Consider the following 6000-nt stretch of genomic DNA (forward strand, 5'->3'; position numbering starts at 1 on the left):
AAGAAGCCATGATGACGGATGATGTGGTGAAGTGGGAGCAGGCTATGGAATCTGAGTATAACTGGATTCTCGCTAATGACACTTGGGACTTGGTAGAACTGCCAAATGATGCAAAAGCTTTACCTTGCAAATGGGTTTACAAGAAGAAATTTACCTCAGGTGATCCAAATCCAAAGTACAAGGCTAGACTTATAGCCAAAGGGTTCAAACAGCAAAAGGGAGTAGATTTTGATGAAATCTTCTTGCCTGTGGTCAAGATGACAACGCTTAGAACCGTACTTGGTCTTGTAGCGATTGAGGACATGGAACTTGTCCAAATGGATGTGAAGACATCATTTCTTCATGAGGATCTCGATGAGGATGTTTACATGCAGCAGCCTAAAGGGTTTGTTCAGGAGAATGCATCTCGTGAGGAGCTAGTATGTAAGCTCAAAAAGGCACTTTATGGCTTAAAGCAGGGTTCAAGGCAGTGGTATCATAAATTTGATGCATGTATGAGGTCTCAAAAGGAGCAAAGAGGATCACTGCTTGTACACAACAAAACTTGATGATGGCTCGATGATCATTCTAGTTCTGTATGTTGATGACATGCTTATAGCTGGGAAATCCACTACGGAGATTGCCAACTTGAAGAAAACACTTAGCAACAATTTTGAAATGATGCCAACTTGAAGAAAACACTTAGCAACAATTTTGCAATGATGCTACACACTTTCTTGGCATGCGAATCAAAAGAGATTGCCAACATCATATTCTTGAGTTATCTCAGGAAACATACATTGAGAAAGTTTTGTAGTGTTTCAATATGCAGGGGGGGAAAGCATTGAGTACCCCAATGCAGGCATTCTTGAAACTCAGCAAGGAAGATACACCTAAATCCAATGCTGAGCGAGCTGAAATGGCTAAGGTACCATATTCTTTGGCAATGGGCAGTCTCATGTATGCTATGGTAGCCACAAGGCGAGACATTGCTTTTGTAGTGGGAGTGGTGAGCCGATATATGCCAAATCCTGGCAGCAAGCATTAGGAACCAGTGAAGCACATTCTTAGGTACCTCAAAGGTACGGTTCACAGGTGTTTACGCTTCAGGAACAGTGATGCATCCATCGTGGGTTATGCGGATGCAGACTATGCGGGTTGTGTCGACAATAGGAGATCGACATCTGGCTATGTCTTCATATTTGCTGGAGCAGCAGTAGCTTGGAGGTCATGTCTACAATATTGTACGTCGTCTTCCACTACGGAAGCAGAGTACGTTGCATTGTCGGATGCAAGTAAAGAGGCTGTATGGTTATCTCGCTTGGTGAGAAATCTTGGCATTGATGAGACTCTAGCGATATATTGTGATAGTCAGAGTGCTCTTGCATTGGCAAGGAATCCCGTGTTTCACTCCAAATCGAAACACATTGAAGTCAGGTATCATCTCGTGAGAGATTTCTTGGCCAAAAAGCTCATTGATTTGGTCAAGGTACACACTGACGACAACCCAGCAGATGCTTTGACGAAAGGCTTAGCTTTGGAGCGGTTTACACATTGCAGTGAGTTGATGTGTATAAGTTGAAGCCACTAGACTGCTTCACGGTTGTACATACCAGGTCACTTGGGCTGCGTTGGCCTTCAAGTGGGAGTTTGTTGGGATTCAAGCCAACTGGCCGGACATCCCACTTACTACTAACCCATCTACTAACTTAACCTATATACACTTATTCTTTAACACAACAAAATAAGGAGCTGCAACAAGATAACATTGCTGTGCGCTCCACCCAACACTAGGTCTCTCTCTCTGCTCTTGCACTTGCACTCGCACACGCTTCCCATGGCACCTTCAGGCAACACATCGAAAGTCTAATAGAAAGAATGCAGACGCAATGATCAAAACAGATGATGAGTACAATGATAAGTAGGATGAAAATATTGATCATTACAATAAACATAGAACCGTCGAGAAGAAATGCCAAAAGGAAAAATCCAAACACATGGATCACAAAGCACACCAACATAGATCCATACATGGTGAGCAATCAAATGACCTGAAAGTTGCTGTTTGCAATCTCTTTTTTGAATGTTAAGGATGGGAAGAAAGATGATCTTGATGTTCATATACACGCGTTCACACAATATGCTGAATTAGAGGACATCACTGAAGATGAAGGGGAAGAGTACTTTCCACAAACCTTAATGAAGGATGTAACAAGGAAGAGATATTACCACTACCCAATTTGCAAGTTGAGGAGGTACAACAAGTTAATCAAGGAAGAGGTATTAACACTACCCAACTTGCAAGTTGAGGAGGTACAACAAGTTAATCAAGGAAGAGGTATTACCACTACCTAGCTTGCAAGTTGAGGAGGGTACAGCAAGTTGATCAAGGAAGAGGTTTTACCATTACCTAGCTTGCAAGTTGAGGATGTACAACGAGTTAATCAAGGAATTTTATCTAGAGTACACTGATAATAGAGGAGATGAAGATATATTGTGTGAACAAGTTAAAATCAAACAAGGTAAGCTATCCCTCCTTGAGAAAATTACACTTTGATTCTTTCATTAGGAGAAATATGAACCTTGCATGGGCCTTGTAAGGAATCCTAATTTTTAGGGATTAAGGCTAATGTTGTGTGGGGTTTAGGGGGCAAGGGCATTGAAGAAGGTAGTTTTGAGTAGGCTTTTCTAACCTTTTTTTTAGACAAATGTAGGATGTGGACCTAAAGGGTTGCTTTCTCTCTCTAGCTTTTTTTAAAGTGAAGGAAGCATAGGGGTGTGTCCACATCAGCAATTCCGTGGGTCAAAAAGAGTCAAAATTTGACTTTTTTAAAAAAATTTCATTTTTATTTGTTTTTTACTTAAAACTCCCTCCCAACATATATACATATCCAAAAATCATTTTTTGACCCATTTTTTAACCCACAAGCTTAGAAAGTCCATTTTTTCAAAAATCTTTTCCCCCAAAAAGTAATAAACATTTTGTTCTCTGATCCTCCTCCCTCCTCTCTCCCTCTCCCTCTCTGCCCCTACCTTCCTCCTCCTCCCCAATCTCTCCCTCCCCTCCCTCCCTCCTTCTCTCCTCCCATCCTGCTCGGCCTCTCTACCCTTCCCCCTCTATCTTTTCATCATTTGCTTCCTCACGCAACAGCTTCCATGGTGCTCACGGACATCACAAATGGTTTGCTTCCACCACCACGTACTCCGCACACCAAAAGCATACATATTCGCTTACCCACGGCATTTGCACCGAAGACCACTAGTGAAGGTGATCAAAGGTCATCACAGGAACGTCGCACCGCTTGTGAGACCAATGTTGACATTTGGGTGGATGGCCATTTGTACCCTTACGATTCTATAAGCCGCTTCCATCCACCGTTTAATAGCCTTTTCACATTTCTTCAATTTCTTGGGAGGGGAGAAGTAGGCTTGTTAGGCTATTGCAAGCGGCTGTGTATGGGTGCAGGTGCTTCTTTGCATATGTGGATGCACGAATGTCAAGCTCTTCACCTCAAGACGATGGCATTACAAGAGAGTGTTGCCTCTTCGGAGAGGGTAGTTAAAAGTCTTGAACAACAAATGCAAGAAAAGGAGTCCCACATCCAGAATCTTACCAACACCATCACATACTTGAAAGAAACACCCCTTGGTGCAAGGGAATGCAAACGCCCGTATTCATCCATTGAAAATCTTGCACATTCCGGAGGAGCACGCAAACGACGAGTTACAGCCACAAGGTGAATTGGTCTTTACTTGCATGCTGCATTCTTACTTCACACTATTTTCTAACATTTATGTTTATTTGTTGCTAGAAACTTCATCCAGGAGGCATGCGGTGGAACAAGCCAAGATAATCGAGTCAACCTTCTCACTAGTTGTCTCAATACCGAGGACGTTATTTCTATCTTACAATCACCTGGAGGTAAGCACATTAAGGATGCAGTCACCAAGGACCTTATGCGTAAATTAAGAAATTTGGTTAATGATGATGACGTTCAACAAGCTTGTGATGAGGCTGGAATCAGCACCAAAGCCTATCAGGCTATTTTTCAACTCCTAAAGGATGTCCTCAAAGAACATGGCATTGTGGAAAACCTATTTCCCGTTCCTCACAAGGTCAAGCTCGCAAAGAAGGCCACAAACGAAGATGTGTTCTCCCGCATTGGGACATACCTACACATTGAGGACACAATGCCAACTTCCCTTTATGCTTCGTGCGCAACAAAGACAAGGGGAAAAGGTAAGAAACAATCCATAAGACCTTCGAATAAGGGCTTTCCTTACACAATGTGGAATAATATTTTCGTGGATCTTAGAAGGCTTCAAGAAGCCATGCTTAGATTTTACGAGTTACCTGAAGAAGGTGACACACTTTACTTTTTTCTTTGGTATTATTCTTTTCATAGAAGCTGAAGTTTAAGGTCTTAGCACTATTTATTTTGTAGTGCTTGGCACAAAAGTCGCTTTTGTGGTGAAACTCGATGAGTGTCAAATAGTGAAAGGCCGAAGGTTAGAGAGGCTAAGTGTCACTCTAATGAACGAGGCCCTTCTGCAAACCAAGCGAAGGGATTCAGTCGAGCCATATCCCACCCTATCTTTTAGCGTGCAATCAGAGAAAGACATTTGGTGGTTGGGTGCTATTGAGGTGCCCAAAGAGACCAATGGAGTACTTTCGTGGATTTTTGAGAGAACTCCATGGATCACAGAAGTAATACACTCCCAAATTGCAGATCAAAAGTTGGAGATTGAGGGCTTTGGTAGTTATGATGTGGAGTGGCACTTAGGTGGGGATTTGAAGACCATAAAGTGTTTGCTTGGCTGCAAACAAGGGGCTTCTTCTCTCATGCCTTGTCCATTTTGCACTCGAGGGTACAAACCTAATGGACAAAAATCACATAAGAGCACTGCAAAGGCCAGTTACATGCTTCCATGGCAAGGGCATGGAGAACAAGGGTTAGATTGTCATGATGTTGGAGATGAAGGTAGAGAATGGGAAGCGTCTATTCTGAGATGTTCCATGCTCAATGCCCCAGACCGTGATCAAAAGGACCACACTTGGAATCCAATCTTTCGATTTCCTCTATCCAATGTACATTTTTGTACATTACACGCATTCATGCGTATTTTTGATAGGCTGTTGAAGCTCCACATTGACTATGCTTTCACAATGAAACCGTTGAAAAAGTCCCAGGAAGCGATCGAAAGAGTGGAGGTACTCTTGAATTCCATTGGCTGTCACGGTGGAAATGTGTCTATAGTTGCTGCAAAGAACACAGGGGAGGCCCATGAAATTGCTCAACAAGTGTCAATGAGTGGACAAAAAGCTAGACACTTTTTGAAGAAAGTTTCAAGGAAAGCCAAGTCGATATGATGCTCAAAGCAGCTCCAACCAGCAGGCAGGTAACCTTTGGGAGCTTTGGAAGGAGTTATGCAAAGCTACTACTGACAATGATTCAAATGGCGAGCTTGCAAACAAGCGCGAGCAAGTTTGGGCCCATTTTGATAAAATGGTCAAGCTTATGAGCCTTAACAGCACAACAGAAGAACAACGGCAATCATTTCAAGAAGCTTTGGCGGATTTTACCAAGGTCTTCACCCTTTCTTGGGGTGAAAATAACATCACACATTACATGGTAAGTCATTCATGGTGTATTCATTACAAGGGATTGTTTTTATTTACTAATGTGGATCGTTTGCTCATGTGAACAGCATATCTTGTTTGCGCATGGTGCATTTTTTATGCACAAGTATGGATCGCTTGAAATTTTTAGCACTCAAGGCATGGAGAAGTCCCATTATCGAGCAAGGGGAGTGTACTTCAAAAATACTCGACATGGTGGTGGAATGGTGCAATCCAATTATTTGGAGGAGATGTTCAACTGGTTTTCTCGCACAACATTTGCTCGTAAGCTCACAATGGAGCGTGCGTGACAATCCAAGATCGCTATTGAAGTGCGCAAATGGAGTCGTCAAGAGCATAGCAACAAGTGGCAAATGTTGCAAGGTCCCACCAAGCATGCT

The sequence above is a fragment of the Adiantum capillus-veneris genome, chromosome 20, assembly GCF_014529385.1.
Source record: "Adiantum capillus-veneris isolate H3 chromosome 20, ASM1452938v2, whole genome shotgun sequence".
Taxonomy (NCBI): Eukaryota; Viridiplantae; Streptophyta; class Polypodiopsida; order Polypodiales; family Pteridaceae; genus Adiantum; species Adiantum capillus-veneris.